The following is a 19,007-nucleotide window of genomic DNA, read 5'->3' as shown; positions in this document are numbered from 1 at the left end:
AATAATTATGCTTGGGTGTGAAACATTTATGCTCAAAGCACAGCAGGTTTTCTATTCTATAAAAGTACAGGTTAAAACATTCTTATTTGCTTTTGTATCTCTTGTGGGATGTTTTAGCATTTGTTAGTGCGAATTTCATATTTTTAAACATCAGCCTATAGCAGATGTTGTACATTTAAATGATACATGATATCTTGCATTTCCTGTTGGTAAAAGCTCTTGTCATGTGCTTGTAGCCATGTTTTCACTGCATGATTTATGCCCTCATCTCTTTGTGTAGATAATTGTTATGTATGTGGCCCCAACAGAAGGTGCTCAGATGGTGCCAGGGCTGAGCTAAAAGGTGAATGAGACAGTGATGTCCAACCCAATTTGGTAATGTTTGCTCCTGAGACTTGTACTTGGGCTCGATTGCCATATTGGAATGAGTTCTCTTTTGGATTCTTGTCAGACCTAACACGTCAGAAGTGGTTCTCAACTTTGTTCATAGTATTCACACATGCCTCTGAATTAATGGTTGACCATTTCAGCAACACATCTATAAGAGCAACACCATGTCTGTCCCAAATCAATGTCATCATGACTGTGCCAGCAGAGGGAGCTGCCTCAATTTCTTCCTTTTGTGGAGATTGTGGGTGATGCCACTTTCGTTACTGCTTATTTGTTTCCAGTTCAAAGTGATGCAACCAGGTTTTGCCACCAGTAACAATCTGCAACAGAACGGTCTCTCCATTGGCCTCAAGCTGCTCCCACAGTTCAGATGGAGGGTCATTTCTTTGAATTTTGTTGTCTATTGTTAATTTTCATGGAACCCATCTTGAGCATACCTTTGAGTATCCAAGACTCCAAATTATTGCACACACAGACACTTGAGGGCACACACACACACACACACACACACACACACACTCTCTCTCTCTCTCTCTCTCTCTCTCTCTCTCTCTCTCTCTTTTTTCCAATGCTCACCTATTGTTGTAAAGCCAAATGCCGAGTTTCAATGTACCAGACTGCATGAATAATGGCATGCACGTAATTCAGTGTGTCAGGAGCAATTGCTTTGGCAAGACATCCAGAACATGGCCGATAATGGAGCTCAGTTTCGGTACATTCTGATACTTTGACTGTCTTTACCCGTCATCCAACAGCACATCTGTCATCATTACTATATACAGCGCATGAATATTCATGTGTATTCATCACAGTTTCTTTTTCTGCAACCCAGAATTCATTTAAAGCACATTGCCTGTTAAGAGTGTCTTGCCTAGACACCATTTTAACTCTTCTTCATGCCTCTGCCTTGTGTTGGAATAGTTTGAAACTTCGCTTATGTGCAGAACAAACATCAAACTTTAGTACCTAAAGTAATGTTTCCAATACATAATATTGGCTGTAATAAATTTGGGGCATTGTTTAATGAGTGGCCCTTGTATATTGCCACTGTGGAAGCTCTTCTTGATTGAAATGATCATAGCTGTAAGTATCTGTAAAAATAAGTAAAAAGGTTTAAACATCTGGTTGAATCAACATAGGAGCAAGTTATATCAAATGTGAAAATAAATAATGCAATAGAGAATGGAAAAAATTGTTGAATGTTAAGTTATAGCCATTTTCAGCCCAACTTTAGGGGGACCCTTGTGAGGATACAAAATTTTAGCGTCTTTGTTATTTAAGAGAGATGAAAAGTGAGTCAACACGCTCACATCTCCAGAACCATGAAAAGTGTTACTATTAATTTTGATGCATTGAGAGTTTGAGATTCCTCCAAGTCATGGGGTAGTGGTACAGATTCTGTGGCATTCACAATCCCAAGTTTAACCCATGAGAACTTGTGACTTTAAAAGTTATGTGACTGATCACGTGTTGAGCATTTTGCTCACACTTGACAAACAATCAGAAATGTACCTAAAATGTGGAAATTAGTACGTTTTTGTTATTTTTATAATAAAAACACTCATATTTTAGTATTTAATACATTTATTTGCAGTACACAACAACGAGTTTATTACAAAAAAATTGAAAAAACAAAAAAAGAAGGTATTTCTTGTTATTTAACTTTTGTGACAATCTTCGTGATATATCTAAGCTTTGCACGTATCACATAATATTACAGCATGTTCAATACACAAAAAAATTTGACAATGGATACAAGCCTTTTTTGTTGTCGAATTTTTGCGTCTTTGATGGACTTGACACATACCACTGGATTTTTCAGCATCTGAAACTTCAGTTTCATTGGTAAATTGTTTTATAACGGTGTAGAGGATGAGATAGGTTTTGCATTGTACTTCTACACATTGTACTCCTCTAGAGCCAGAGTTTTCAATTTTTGTCTCCTGGTAATAATCAAATTTGTATTGTCTTTATATACATGGTGTCCCATTTATTTTGACCACCCTAAATAACTGTTTGTCGAGATGCAAATTACAACATGTTTCAAGCAAATGTCCTGTCTTCGTTGTAGCTTTGTTTTTTACAAAGATATGAACAGCAGTATGATTTTTTTTAAATGGCACCCTGTATTTTTCATTTGTTAATTCGTTTCCTCTCCTAAAGACCTATTCAAAATTGTATCACAGTGTACCATTCACTGAAACACAACATTATTAATTATGTAACACAATATTGACTTTGAGCCCGGGATCACAACCTCATCCACTTGCTGGAGATGTCAGAAAACAGATGAAAACCAAGTAAAAACATAACACAAAATTGACTTTGGCTCTCCTGCACCATTGCCCAGGAGTAGAACATTCAAAGGTGCTAAAATTGGTGACCCTGGACACCGATACACTTGTGCACTCGTTGAATGAAAGAATTATTTACCGCTTCCAGTGCTGCCTGCTGAAGAGAATTACAAGCAAGCACGATACGTTCCTGCATGTCCTCTGGTGTTGTTGCAATATCACATTGGACAGCATCTTTAATGCATCCTCAAAGAAAAAAATCCCGAGGATTTAAATCAGGAGACCTAGCAGGCCAAGTAACTGTTCCTCCTCGACCAATCCATCTGGCAGGATACCTTCAGTTCAGAACACGACGTGCACGCAAGGCATTATGTGCTGGACATCCATCATATTGATACCACATAAACATTCTGGTTCTTAGCGGTTACCGCTCTCTTTACAGTTCCGCTGCCTGCGTAGCATTTCGCCTACCTTCAACAACAACAACAATAAAAGTTGCTAACATTCGCCATAGACGAGTAGCATTTCTACTTTCTCTTCATTGCTGTACATTCCACTCACACAACTCTTCAACTGACGGTGGTTGACGGAATGATGGGTGTGCATCTACATATGTTTACATTTGTCCTCTGTCAACGTCAGCATGTAGATGTGTTCCATTACCCCAAGTACCTGCACTAGCGCTGGGAGCATCAATGTCAATATTATGTTATGTAATTAATATTGTTGTGTTTCAGTGACTGGTACACTGTGATACATTTGTGAATAGGTCTTTAGGAGAGGAAATGAATTACCAAATAAAAAATGCAGGGTGCCATTTAAAAAAGGTCATACCACTGTTTGTATCTTTGTAAAAAACAAAGCTGTAACGAAGGTAATCAAGCTGATTGATGTCCCCATGACAGCTAAGGAATGTTTCCTTAAAACATTTTGTAATTTGCATCTGAACAAACAATTATTTATGGTGATAAATGGGACACCCTGTATTATTTGGCTGTTTATGCCAGTAATATTTAAAATTAAAATAATAATCTCAGTGGCCATCTACATGTCACTCAAGCCATGGAATACTCTTCTTTCAGTCAATCCACCACATCGACACCTCGTTTTGTTCGATTATAATACGTGATGATTTCAGGTTTTGTGTGTTCCCCAGTTGTTGGATCAATCTGATCATTGTCATGGAGTGTACTTGTCATAAGCACAACTTTTTTCTTTTTTTTTCTTTGGTACATAGGACCTTGTTCTCATGAGAACCAAAGATACTGCTGGGTGTTGGTCTTATTGTAGTATCGAGGAACAAAGGAGGGATTTCTTTTTTATTCTTCCTGAGAGTACCAACTAAAGTTGTTTGTTTGCTCATCAATTCGTCAGCCAATGGAATCGAGGGGAAATAATTATCAGTCGTTATATTTCTGCCAGTGTAATATATCTTGCTATAAATGACTCACGACAGCAGACCCAGTGTTATTGAACTTGTATGGGCCATTTGGTTGCTTATCTGGGTATATTTTTACATTACTTGTGAAAAAGAATTTGAGTCACATAAAGCATACACCTTGATTGTGTTCTTGGCCGGTTTATTTGCTATGTAAATATGGAATTTACAGTGGCCTCGAAATGCTTCTAACATTTCATGAATTGTTACATTTTCTCCTACCTGATAATTTGATCGACACTTTGCAACAAATGAATCAAGTATTTCATGAATTGGGGTGAGATTGTCATACTTAGACCTCTCTGAGTGGGTTTGAATATCATCGAACAATCAGAAAAAGAAATCTAATAGCGCTCATAAAGGCTCGAAAAATATCAGGAGCCCCACATGTCCTGCACACTCAAATGAAGCAATTTTTTTTTAATACCAGTCACGTGTAAAATACCGATAAACACTTTCAATTCTATAATACAGTCTCTTAACAATCCCCCTCTCTTCAAAATCGAGCCTTGATTTTTCTAATATGAATATTCTTTTACGTTACTATGTCAGTCAGCATTACTTCACCTACAAAAGGAGGGAACAGTCTACAATATCTTTGGCGCCTTTGCCAAAAATTTTATCTCTTGTTTACCAATAACAATATGATGAGATTTTTGTCCCTACAATGGAACATCCTGGATTGTAACTTCCTTTGTTTGTTTGTCTTTGCCTAAGTAAAATAACTGTCCTCAAGCTTGGATGGAAGACATTTCCACCTCATCTTCATCTGATGACTGTTCTGTTTCGGTATGTGGTCAGTATGTGGTCATTGTGTTCATTGTCTAGGTCACTTTTGGTATCATCGGCTCTAACAGATGCTACTGCAACATCATCTAGGTCGTCGTCTTCCAGCCACGCCAAAATTCTTTCTTCTATACTATCCACCTATAAAAATACAAAATGATGTTAGTGTACTCATTACATAGATACGAGAACAATGAACATAAAATGACATTTTAAGAAACATGAGTAACAAAATATATACTTACATCAACACTTGCTTGATGATCAAAATGCCACACGGGGATGATCGGCACAACCAAATGATATCTGTGAGTGACACCTGCATACTGGCGCAATGACAACAGTTTGCGCGGGTCGGGGGATGTACAAAACCCAGGTACTGAGCGAACGACAATGCTGAAGGCATTGTTGACAAAATGCCAATTGTTTTAAAATTTGTGTGAGCAAAATACTCATAGTGCAAGTGCTCACAGGTTATGGCCAATGTGGGTGATTGGACGGAAGTAATAACAAACATAAAAAGGATGGAACAAAAAGAACTATAACAAAATAATAAGAGGCGGTAAAGGGAATACAATGGATTGGAAACAGAGTGCATTGATGTGCAATGTGCTGTAGTGAGCAAAGGTTTTTTTTAGCAACCTGGATGTTATTAAGAAAAGTGGATACATGTTATGAAGTATGTCTTGGTAATTATCGGCATTTTAACAAAAGTATTTAATTTGACTGCAGCACTGTAAAAGGAGGATGAGTGAGGTTTCAGAATGGAAATTAATTTGGAAATGTAGCACTAAAAACAAGAGTCAAGAAGCTGTAAGGAAATGAGCCCTCATACACTAAAAAAATGTGTGACTGCACTTTCAAATAGCAAAGAACAAAATTTTAATTTCATGATTTTTTTTTTTAAATGAGATATTTACAGAGCACACACAGACTCGCTGGGAATAGCAGAGGGGAAAAATAATAGGAAATGAGTAAGAAATACTTAGCAGTTACAAAGTTATCCAGTACATGTCATGTTTTGAGAATATTGATTTGTGTTACGCTAATATATATTCCTGGATGGGAACAACAAACCAAAATGGTAAAAGCAACCACTTACCTGCGGCTGATTGATGCATGTCATGGAGAAGCAAGTAACAGCATAGAGACATTACTAGCGTTCAAGCTGCCTTTTTCTCACACAAAACCATTATTTTTTCTCGTACTGGTATAATGTCACACTATATTTTACCAACCTTATCTGCAACTTCGTTTTCAAAGATAACTTGTACCTCTAAATGTTGATATTTTGCAGTGGCCCGGATCATCAAACTTAAAATTCAATGATAAAGTTACACACTGCCGTATGCTTCATTAGAAGGACCATTGTGTTTCCAGAATGAGATTCTCACTCTGCAGCGGAGTGTGCGCTGATATGAAGTTTGGAAGGTAGGAGACGAGGTACTGGCGGAAGTGAGGCTGTTAGGACGGGGCGTGAGTCGTGCTTGGGTAGCTCAGTCGGTAGAACACTTGCCTGCGAAAGGCAAAGGTCCCGAGTTCGAGTCTCGGTCCGGCACACAGTTTTAATCTGCCAGGAAGTTTCACCATTGTGTTTGTTCTTTGTATGTTTTTCTTATAGAAGGACTGCATTAGCCATTTTAAGTAAAAAGTTGAACAAGACAAAATCTCAAGTTCCCGATGTTGATAATATCACTTACAAAGAAGCCAACAATTAATTGCATATGTATCTGTGAGTTACAGTAATAATTATTAGATTAATAAGGATTAGCTTTCATACTTGTTCTGTACAATGCAGTAAGCATGTCTGTAAACATACCCTAACACTGGTCTTTGCACACACATGTATTGTTTGTCATTAATGACCGCCTTAATACTGTGTGAAGAGGGCAACATCAGTATTGTAAAACCATTTGACATGGGCTTGTTCTCCTCAACTTTTGTATTGATCATTGTATCTTTGTGCTATATTTTTTACTTTTTTACCTGAATGCAGAAGAGATCCTGCCATCCTATTGGCTATAATAATGTAACAGGTCCAAATTCCTCATTCTTCCTACATCTAAATACTCTGATAAGCCAAAATGTTATGACTACCTTCTCAATAGTGCATTGGCCCATGTTTGGAACACAATACAGCAGTGGTTCTGTGTGGCACAGATTTGACAAGTTCTTGGTAGGTTTGTGGAAGACATCTACACTCAGGTCACAAAATTCCCCGAATTACAAGCCAGTTGTTTGTGTGTGAGGAGCTGGCACCCTGTAGCATGCCAGATATCAGTGTGAGTTCATTGTTATGCTCTTCAAACCACTGTCGGATGATTTGGGCCTTGTAATATAGACAGTTATCCTGTTGGAAGATGTCATTGCCATCAGGGAAGATGTCAAGCAAGAAGAGATGCAGGAGGTACACAATAATGTTTACATAGTTCACTGCTAACATGGTGCCTTTGATTACTATCACAGTTCCTACAGAAGCCTAGGTGAGTGTACCCCATGGCTCTCCATGGCGGTGCATGTTTCAAGCAGCCATTTGCCCGGACATGATGGTCAACATATTGTAAAAAGACATTTGATTAATCTTGCCACACACACATTTTTTGTTCATCTACAATTCAGTCTCAATGATCTTGTGCTCACTGTAGTCATAACTGAAGCAAGAAGTCTGATGTTTCTGTTGACATTGTCTGCCAAGATCATTAATATACAACATGAACAGCAAGTATCCCAAAACGTTCCTGGAGCATGCCTGAAGTTTAATCTACATCTGTTGACGCCTCTCCATCCAAGATAACATGCTGTATTTAACTTGCCAAGAAATCTATGAGGGTTGGCTGAAATGTAATGCCTCCACCTTTGTAACTCTTCAACATCTGGCAGCATTGGTATGCGGTAGGTACTGGCCTGTTCTGTAGCCTCTTCTCTACAGCTGTAGTTGGCGGGAAGCCTTAGCATTGAACGGTTGTGTTGTTCCAGTGTAAAGTATGGAACCCTGCGCAGACGGTTGGCCAATGCAATTTAAGCAACGTGCAGTCATTGAATTCTTGACAGCAGAAGGTGTCACTCCAAAGGAGATTCATCAGAGAATGAAAGCAGTTTATGGTGATTGTGTTAATGTGAGTACTGTGCGTCGTTGGGTGAGTAAGTTTAGAGATGTTGAGGTGGGAACATGTGACCTGCAGGACAAACAAAGAGTCGGACATCCTGTGACAGCAGCCACTGAGTTTCACAAGCAAAACGTTGGCAGATTGATTCAGGACGATCGTCGTATCACTCAGAGAGAAACTGCAAGCACAATAGGTGTTTCACAAGAACATGTGGGTCACATTATTGCTTTGCTTGGCTATTGGGGGTGTGCATGATGGGTGTCCCAGATGCTGACTCCTGAAATGAAAGTGCAAAGACTTGAAATTTGCCAGGAACTCCTCTCGCATTATGAGAATAAAAGTGACACCTTTCTCCATTCAATTGCGACAGGAGACAAAATGTGGGTACATCATTATGACCCAGAGACGAAACATTAGTCAATGGAATATCAACACAAAGACTCGCCCCAAAAAAATAAATTTAAGATGCAGCCCTCAGCTGGAAAAATCATGGTCACAGTGTTCTGGGGCACAGATGGTGCTATCCATGTTGATTTCCTCGATCACGGGACAACAATAAATTCAGAGCGTTTTATCACAATGCTGCGGACTCTGAAAAGACGGCTAACAAGGGTCTGAAAGGAAAAGAGAAATGTTTTCCTGCAGCATGACAATGTCAAACCACATACTTCACATGCCACCACAGCAGAACTTCAGAGACTGAATCTCACCACTGTACAGTATCCTCCATACAGTCCAGATTTAGCACCGTTTGACTTCCATCTGTTCCCGATAATGAAATACGATCTGTGGGGACATCATTATGCTTCTGATGAAGATGTTGAGAGAACAGTGAGACTGTGGTTCCGAAAACAGATTGTCGACTTCTTCTGTGATGGCTTCAGAAAACTTGTGCATCATTGGCAGAAATGTATCCAATTGGCTGGTGATTATGTGGGAAAGTGAATATTGATAATTAAAGATCACATTCTAAGGATTATTTCTGTGTTTGATTTATTAAAACATTCCCATCCAAACCCAATTAACAAAGGTGGAGGCATTACTTTTTGTCCAACCCTCATAATCAAAAATTTGGTTGGGAGCCCATACGATCATACTTTTCTTAATAAGCGTTGGTGTAGTACTGTGTCAAATCCTTCTTGGAATATGAAAAAAGGCCCAGCTGGATTTCACATTTTAGTGGTTCGACCGTTTTATTGTTTCTTTGTTTGTTATCCTCGGTGCCGATGTACTGCGTTGCTACACTGGCTGAAAAATGGTGTTTGTAATTTGGACACTGACTACTGTAAATAATGTAACCGACAGTTGCACAATTGCATTTCACAGATGTTTAGTTTCACTTTTCACAACCCCCCATATACACATTTAATATGGCCAGTGCACTATTGTTTAACTTTCCATAAGCCTCATTAATAGCTTGCAGGCAAACATCCACATACTGCTACAATAGTTTCCTGTTGTATATCAACGAGCAGTAAAAGCTTAACCACACAATTCATAGTCTTTCGAATAAATTGAACAGACACTGTCATTGCTTTAACACATGGCCTATTGGTGTAACACTTATTTCACTGTTAAGTTGATGCATTGTTGTCGTTCCAACCGACACAGGTTCTTCGTCTGAAACTCGGCCGTGGGCTGACTGTCTCGGGACCAAAAATTGGGCCCTTATATTTCCTCACAACAATAGGTACTGAAACTAGACATTGTTCGAAATTAAATTTACGGAAATTACAATTAAAACTTAACTCATCTGGTTAACTGTACTCGTAGAAAAATTGGTTCTTTTTAATAGTTTCTTCTACCACAAGAGTTAGGCCAAATTATTTGTTTAAATCAAGAAATTAGCAAATATTGTTACACAAACAATACTTTTAACAAAACTGTTAATTACTTTGGAATTAATTAAGGGCTGGCTTTGCTAACATGTTTTTGAATAGAGCCAAATAGATACTTTAAGATTACTAGTATTTTGCCTTCCAAATGTTTATAATTGGTACGGAATTTATATTTGTTTATATGTCAACAACAGAATTTAAGTTACAAAACAATTACTCATTTCACCCTATAATGAAAGATACTAACTAGTAATAGTTGAAATAAATTATAGAATCAATTACATACATAAACTAAGCACAAAATTAGATCTGGTGTTGTATTCTTTAATACTGAGGGTCGACATTTCTCTATTATGAAAATACAGATTATTCTCATATATGTTAATAGTACTTAATTCAAAAATGAAAGAAATGAATTTAAGTAGGCAGAGGGCAAAACAAGAGGGGAAGTAAAAATATCCCAGCATACTTCACCACAGCATGACCAATGTTTTTGGAATTTATGCTAGTTATGGAGGAGATAATTTTGGGTGAGGTAATCACACTATTAGAAAATGTTGCAAGATCTGCAGCAGGGATGCCAGTGTAACTGAACTGTGGTTTCTTCTATCTTCTCCTTCTGCTACCTCATTGTAGATGGGTGTGATGTGTTGCAGTGTTCAACATAATTTTGTGTTTTTGCTATTTAATAGACAGTAAATCATTAATCACTTTGGACTCTATAAGAATGCAAGGAAATCACATAACTCTGAATACATTTCTTTCCATAGCAGTGATATGAATAAAACATAGTTATATTTCTTTTTCTTTCCATTTCTAATTATTTTTATATATTCATTTACCTTTATTCTTGCTTCACCATTGACGTTTGAAGTTTACCAATCAATGCAACTAGGTTCTTCTTTAAGGGCTCTGTCACATCTGATCTAGTACAATCCTCCATTTATATTAACACAGTATACTGGCCTTGCAGTGGTCATCCATAGTATGTTTTCCTAATTAATTTCAGTTATTACATAGGTGCAGAAGCCCATAGTGTTTTTGTTTTGCATGTTGGTATTCTGGTTGCTATTGGTTTATTTATCAGTTGTCATTTCTGTTGCTATTTGAGTTTAAATATTGTCATTTGGACGTAGTGGGGCTGTGGGAACTAGAAAATGGAATGCCAGATGGTGAAATCTGTACGTATCCAGAAGGGTGACAGCAACGGAGGCAGCCAGAAATACTTACACTGTGTATGAGGATAATGCCATTCGACAGAGCAGGAAGGGAGACTGTTTTGACAGTAGTGACTCTCCACATTGAGAAAGACCTTCGAGGTTTGATGCAAATTGTTTAAATTCATTGATCCACAATTGTTCCTGTCAATGTACTATCAGATGTGTTGAACTGTGATCATTCCAGCATTGTGCGACTTTTCCACGCATTGAGTAAGATTCAAAAATAGGGTGTGTGGGTACCGCATTCTCTAAACCAAAATCACAAATTTCTTTTTAGTGTCCTTACGTGCATCTCTGCTTGCTCATCGTCAATTGGCTCATGAACAGCACTAACCATTCCTATCCTTTATTATTAGCGGTGATGAGAAATGGTGTCCTTATGCTAACCTAAGGAAAGGAATAGTTGAGCCTAAACAAAGCAGCAGCTTCCCACACAAAGACCTGCAGACAGCCACAAAAAATAATTTTATACATCTGGTGAAACAGCTGTGGTGTGGTGAACTATGAATTGCTTCCCTGAGGTGTAACCGTTACTGCTGACATTTATTGTCAACAGCTGAGACATGTTGCAGACGCAATCCAAGAAAAACAAACAGGAAGACTGTGTGAAGTGATGCTACTCCACAATAAGTTCTTCTAGGGTGACTAAAAGAACTATACAGGAGGTGGGATGGGAAGTCATTCCCCACCTACTTTATTCACCTGATCATGCACCCTGTCAAACACCTTTCAAGGAACTTCCTTTCCAGATGAAAATGCCTTCCAAACATGGCTCTATGCAGTCTTCACTTCAAAACAACATTATTTCTACAGTCACAGAATCAAAAAGTTATCCAAGTGTTGGGAGAGTTTGTAAATAGTAAAGGAGAATATATTATTAATGAGTCTCTGTTACGTGTATCTGTTGTATTTTTTAAACTTCTAGAACGCTCTGAACTTATACATCAACCCAATACATAACTGCATAAATATTTAGTTCGTGTCAGTAGCTGGTAAACGTTAACTCGATTTTAGTGAGAGAAATCAGAGAATAACCCAACTGGAAGCAACTTGGACATTGCTCCAAATAGCCACTCATTTAACACATTCATAAATTCATTAAGTACTTTCAAATAGTAATAAGCTTGACTGCTTACTGTTAGAACTTCAAGTTTAACACATATATTTCGGAACGACACAACAACACATATAAGTCACAGAGTAAGTTGACATGTGTATTCGTTAGCATTCGAATAAGCACTGAGTCCCAGTCTAGCGGCCGCTGCTCGGCTGGCCGCTTAGGTGGCGCAGCTGCTGCATGGCTGGCAGACAGCGCCGCACGTAGAGGACGCGCGTAATTGCGCGGCGGCACTTTGAATGATCGGCGAGTCACAACACTTTTCCCCCCTTTGAAATTGTTGCACTGATCTTGATGGAGGTGTCCTGGAGATGGCTAACATCCATAGGCGTTGTTTGACTCGCCGTAAAGTCTCGAGGAGGCGGCTTCCCGTACGGACGGAAGTGTCCCCGATGATAACGGGTCGAGATGACAGGAGACGTATGGGTCGAATCTGCTGGGGCCCCATGCACCCATCTGCCCATTGTGGCAAGTCCAGCTGATATGACAGGAGACATGGGTGATGTGTCGGCATCCATTGGAGGAGGAGGCGAGTAGATTTGCTCAGACAGAGGATGGTCCTCCGGTTCCTGCATGGGCACGTCTCCTGGTGGCGTCCGTTCTGGTGCTGGCATCGCGATGACGGTGAGAGGGCTGCGTTGTGAGTATTGAGAGATGCCAAGATCCCGAACGTCAGGTAGAGCCAAAGGTGGTGTGGCGGCATTCGGAACAGGCGTTGCTGGCACCCGAGGCCGAAGCTGGTCCGAATGACGCACTGCAACACCCGTGTCCGTCTGGATTTCATACAGGCGTCTGCCACAGTGTCTTAAGATGCGGCCCGGGCTCCATTTTGGCCGCCTGCCATATCCCCGTACCCAGACGAGGTATCGGCGGTGAACCGGCCAAGTGAAGGCACCCGCGGCCGTGAGGTGGGAGGCCGCAGAAGATGAAGTAGCGTGCGGGGCTGTCAGCCATGTAAGAGCTCAGCCGGGCTGTGGTCGCCCATGGGGGTGAAACGGTAAGACGCCAGAAACTGGAGAAGTGCCTCATCAGCAGCAGAAGAAGTCAGAAGTTTCCGCATCTGAGCCTTAAATGTCCGGACCAGTCGTTCAGCCTCACCGTTGGATTGTGGATGGAACGGCGGGGCCATGACATGCGTAACACCGTGACGAGCACAAAAATCCACAAATTCGGAAGAGGCAAATTGCGGACAATTATCAGTAACAAGAGTAGAGGGGAGGCCTTCCAAAGAAAAAATGCGGGCGAGAGCACTGGTGGTTGCCGTGGTGGTAGGTGACGTGCAACGTACAATGAAAGGAAAGTTAGAGTAGGCGTCAATTACGAGGAGCCAATAAGTACCTAAAAAGGGTCCCGCAAAGTCAGCATGAATGCGCTCCCAGGGCTTCTCAGGCGAAGGCCACGGTGACAAAGATGACTTCGGGGCAGTGGCCTGTGACGCACAAGGGCTGCAGGCAGCGACCATGTGTGCTATTTCGGAGTCGATTCCAGGCCAGTACACATGACGGCGCGCCAGAGATTTTGTGCGAGACACACCCCAGTGCCCTTGGTGAAGCAGGCGCAAGACCGAAGCACGCAAATATGCAGGTACCACAACACGCGGCGAAGCATTCAGTGGAGAGGAGGATAACACCATCCCTAGCCGTGAGGCGGTAGCGCAAAGTGTAGTAGTTTCGCAACGGATCAGAAGTCTTAGCGGACGGGCGATCTGGCCAACCCTTCTGAATACAGCGTAAAACCCGGGAGAGGGTAGGGTCAGAACCCGTAGCAGCCGCCAGCCTGTCCCCAGTGATGGGGAACCCGTCCACAACCTGCTGCTCGGCAACATCCAGGTGGAAACACAAAAGTTCGTCCCTATCGAATGCCTGATCAGGACCCATGGGAAGGCGAGACAGAGCATCAGCATTTGCGTGTTGAGCCGTTGGCCGGAAATGAATCTCATAATTGAAACGGGACAAGTAAAGAGCCCAACGTTGGAGGCGGTGTGCAGCCTTGTCGGGAAGTGACGTTGATGGATGAAACAAGTAAACAAGTGGTTTGTGATCCGTAACAAGGTGAAATTTGGAGCCATAGAGAAAAACACCAAACTTATGAAGAGCATAAATGATGGCCAAAGCTTCTTTCTCAATTTGAGAATACTTTTGTTGGGCATCCGTGAGCGTTTTGGAGGCATAAGCAATGGGTTGTTCCGAACCGTCAGAAAAATGGTGCGCAAGGACTGTACCGACCCCGTATTGAGAGGCGTCTGTGGCAAGAACAAGATGTTGGCCAGGTTGATAAGTAGCCAGGCACGGAGCCTGTTTCAGCAGAGTCTTTAATTTGTGGAAAGCCGCTTCACATGACGCGGGCCAGTGAAAAGGCACATTTTTATGCAACAGGCGATGCAACGACTGAGCCACCAAAGCCGCAGACGGTAAAAACTTGTGATAGTATGCTATTTTCCCCAAGAAGGCCTGCAGTTCCTTAACAGATGTAGGGCGAGGAAGGGCATTGATCGCAGCGACAGTTTGTTGAAGCGGACGAATACCATCCCGAGAGAGTTGAAACCCCAAGTACGTGATAGATGCCTGAAAAAATTGTGATTTCTGAAGATTACACTTAAGACCGGCAGTCTGTAAGACATGAAAAAGTGCGGAGATTTTCAAGATGTTCTTCCGTGGTGGAGCCAATGACAACAATGTCGTCCATGTAATTGATACACCCAGGGACAGGGAGCAATAATTGTTCCAAGAATCGCTGAAAAAGAGCAGGGGCGCTAGCAACCCCGAATGGCAAGCGTTGGTATTGATAGAGGCCAAAAGGCATGTTAAGGACCAGAAACTGCCGGGAAGCAGCGTCAAGAGGAAGTTGATGATAAGCTTCTGACAGGTCAATTTTAGAAAAATACTGGCATCCAGCAAGTTTAGTGAACAGTTCTTCAGGACGGGGCATAGGGTAAGTGTCGATGAGGCATTGAGCATTTACAGTGGCTTTGAAATCGCCACAGAGACGAATATCACCATTTGGCTTAGCCACTACAACGACAGGAGAGGACCACTCACTGGAAGTGACAGGAAGCAAGACCCCGGACGCAGTGAGACGATCCAACTCCCGTTTTACCTGATCACAAAGGGCCACAGGAATGGGCCGAGCCCGAAAAAACTTAGGCCGAGCAGTGGGTTTGAGCGTGATATGAGCTTCAAAGTCGTTTGCACGGCCTAACCCAGGAGAAAAAAAGAGACGAAAATGTCGTCGACAAGGAATCCAGTTGAGCATAAGGAATAGCGTCAGAGACAATATTGACAGAGTCATCTATGAAGAACCCAACAACGCGAAAGGCATCGAAACCAAAAAGATTTTCTGCGTTGCTCTGGTCAATTACAAATATGGGAACAGTGCAAACGACGGATTTGTAAGATACCTCAGCATTAAACTGTCCCAAGAGAGAAATCTTCTGTTTATTGTACGTCCGTAATTGCCGAGTGACAGGGGACAGGATTGGAGAACCCAGCTGAAGATACGTCTGAGAATTAATTATAGTGGCAGCAGAACCAGTATCCACTTGCATGCGAACATCTCGACCAAGGATTTGGACAGTGAGGAATAACTTCCCTGAAAGGGAAGAAGTGCAATTGACAGACAACACAGAATCAGAATCAGCTTCATGTTCATGAACATCATGAATGCGGTCGGATTTACAAACAGAAGACACATGACCTTTCTTTTTGCAATTGTGACACACAGCCCAACGTTGGGGACAGTCCTCGCGTGAAAGTTTCGTAAAACACCGCAGACATGAAGGAAGTTGCCGGGGGTTTTGCTGCAGTTTCTTAGCGGGTTGTTTTTGACAACGATAAAAGGCAACACGAGAGGCTACCACATGCGTTTGCTTTTGAAAATAGACAGACAGAAGTGAGCACATTTCAGCGAAGGACAAAGACGCAGGATCCTTCAAAGGAGCCAATTGTGACAACAACCGATACATTTGAGGTGAAATCCAGGAAAGGAACAGAGACTTACATGGTTGTTCGTCCGTGACATGAAATGCCAAGAAGTGCTGTCGAAGACGTTTTTCATAATCAGACCAGTCTTCCGCCATCTCGTCGTAAGGAGGAAAAGGAGGGATAGCCAACGACGAGAAACGCCCCGCATTTGACGCCGCGACAAAATCGCGAATCGCCGCTGTCAGAAGCGTTGCTCGACAGTAGCCATGGAACCCTGTGAGTCAATGCTGAAAAGGAAAAATCCACTACCTCGTCGCCAATTGTTAGAACTTCAAGTTTAACACATATATTTTGGAACTACACAACAACACATATAAGTCACAGAGTAAGTTGACATGTGTATTCGTTAGCATTCGAATAAGCACTGAGTCCCAGTCTAGTGGCCGCTGCTCAGCTGGGCGCTTAGGTGGCGCAGCTGCTGCATGGCTGGCAGACAGCGCCGCACGTAGAGGATGCGCGTAATTGCGCGGCGTCACTTTGAATGATCGGCGAGTCACAACACTTACTTTATAGTTAAACTAATCAGTCTTTAGCAAACAGTACAGTTCCAGCCATATCATCATTCAGTAAAATCAAAATACGAGGGTCATTCCAAAAGTAATGCCTCGTATTTTTATTTATGGAAACTACAGGAGACACACAATTCACAATAGCACAGCTAAATAGAACATAATTTCAGCTGTCATTTTGCCACATAGTCACCACCATTTGTTATGCACTTTTGTCAGTGATGAACCAGACCTTGCATGCTGCACTTGTAAAAGCTGTAACAAGCTGAGGCTAATCACTTCCTTACAGCTTTGACAACAGCATCCGAGTCTTGAAAATGTTCATCACATAGTCCATCTTTCAGAGGCCCAAAGAGATGGAAGTCTGAAGGCACTATATTGAGGCAGTATGGTGGATAAGGTAAGACAGTCCAGCTGAATTCAGCGAGGAGTTGCGTGGTCGTAAAACTACTGTGGGGCCTGGCGTTACCATGTTGCAGATGAAAGTTTGTTTTCTTTTATGGCCTTACCCTGGAAATTTGGGCTTTCAGCTTAGTCAGTGTTGTCTTCTAGCATGCTGAACTGACAGTTTCTCCAGGCTCCAGCACATCCAAAAGAACAACACCATGGCTATTCCTGAAGACTGTGCCCATCACTTTGCCAGCAGGTGGCTGTATCTTGAATTTCGTTTCTGACAGAGAATTCGCATGTCACCATTCCATGGACTGTCTTTTGGATTCTGGCTCGTAATGGTGACACGACGTCTCATCTATGATGGTGATGCTATTCAGAAAATTGTTACCTTAGGCTTCCTATTGCTCCAGCAGGTCCCAACAAATTTCCATTTGATGAGTTCTTTTGTTCTTCTGTAAGCATCCGCAGGACCCACCTCGCACAGACTGTATGATAACCAAGATGTTTGTAGGCTCAAGTTCCTCAGTGATACACACAGAACTGAAGTCTCATATCCTGAAAGTATCACAGCTCAATAACAGATGCAGCATCATCACTTAAAGTTGACTTACATGCATGATTAGTCTGTTTATACCACATCTGAGTGATGACCAGCTTACTCATATCACTTCTGTTTGTATTTCACTAAGAACAGTCTATCACTTACACTTCATGATTATTATCAATGCATATACACTCCTGGAAATTGAAATAAGAACACCGTGAATTCATTGTCCCAGGAAGGAGAAACTTTATTGACACATTCCTGGGGTCAGATACATCACATGATCACACTGACAGAACCACAGGCACATAGACACAGGCAACAGAGCATGCACAATGTCGGCACTAGTACAGTGTATATCCACCTTTCGCAGCAATGCAGGCTGCTATTCTCCCATGGAGACGATCGTAGAGATGCTGGATGTAGTCCTGTGGAACGGCTTGCCATGCCATTTCCACCTGGCGCCTCAGTTGGACCAGCGTTCGTGCTGGACATGCAGACCGCGTGAGACGACGCTTCATCCAGTCCCAAACATGCTCAATGGGGGACAGATCCGGAGATCTTGCTGGCCAGGGTAGTTGACTTACACCTTCTAGAGCACGTTGGGTGGCACGGGATACATGCAGACGTGCATTGTCCTGTTGGAACAGCAAGTTCCCTTGCCGGTCTAGGAATGGTAGAACGATGGGTTCGATGACGGTTTGGATGTACCGTGCACTATTCAGTGTCCCCTCGACGATCACCAGTGGTGTAAGGCCAGTGTAGTAGATCGCTCCCCACACCATGATGCCGGGTGTTGGCCCTGTGTGCCTCGGTCGTATGCAGTCCTGATTGTGGCGCTCACCTGCACGGTGCCAAACACGCATACGACCATCATTGGCACCAAGGCAGAAGCGACTCTCATCGCTGAAGACGACACGTCTCCATTCGTCCCTCCATTCACGCCTGTTGCGACACCACTGGAGGCGGGCTGCACGATGTTGGGGCGTGAGCGGAAGACGGCCTAACGGTGTGCGGGACCGTAGCCCAGCTTCATGGAGACGGTTGCGAATGGTCCTCGCCGATACCCCAGGAGCAACAGTGTCCCTAATTTGCTGGGAAGTGGTGGTGCGGTCCCCTACGGCACTGCGTAGGATCCTACGGTCTTGGCGTGCATCCGTGCGTCGCTGCGGTCCGGTCCCAGGTCGACGGGCACGTGCACCTTCCGCCGACCACTGGCGACAACATCGATGTACTGTGGAGACCTCACGCCCCACGTGTTGAGCAATTCAGCGGTACGTCCACCCGGCTTCCCGCATGCCCACTATACGCCCTCGCTCAAAGTCCGTCAACTGCACATACGGTTCACGTCCACGCTGTTGCGGCATGCTACCAGTGTTAAAGACTGCGAT

The 19,007-nt window shown here is 42.3% G+C and overlaps 1 protein-coding gene across 1 annotated transcript in view; it reads right to left on the bottom strand.

Annotated features, from left to right (window-relative positions):
• Nucleotides 1-2,088: 2,088 nt before the first annotated feature.
• Nucleotides 2,089-19,007, bottom strand: part of LOC126162654 (zinc finger-containing ubiquitin peptidase 1-like) — a 271,194-nt gene continuing 254,275 nt past the window's right edge. Inside the window, exon 11 of the mRNA XM_049919292.1 lies at nt 2,089-5,049. The gene's annotated coding sequence lies outside the window, so the exon portion shown is untranslated. The remainder of the gene's footprint in view (nt 5,050-19,007) is intronic.

The sequence above is a fragment of the Schistocerca cancellata genome, chromosome 2 (genome assembly GCF_023864275.1).
Source record: "Schistocerca cancellata isolate TAMUIC-IGC-003103 chromosome 2, iqSchCanc2.1, whole genome shotgun sequence".
NCBI classification, from domain to species: Eukaryota; Metazoa; Arthropoda; class Insecta; order Orthoptera; family Acrididae; genus Schistocerca; species Schistocerca cancellata.
The sequence above is the reverse complement of the archived record's forward strand: the minus strand, read 5'-3'. Positions and strand labels throughout refer to the sequence as shown.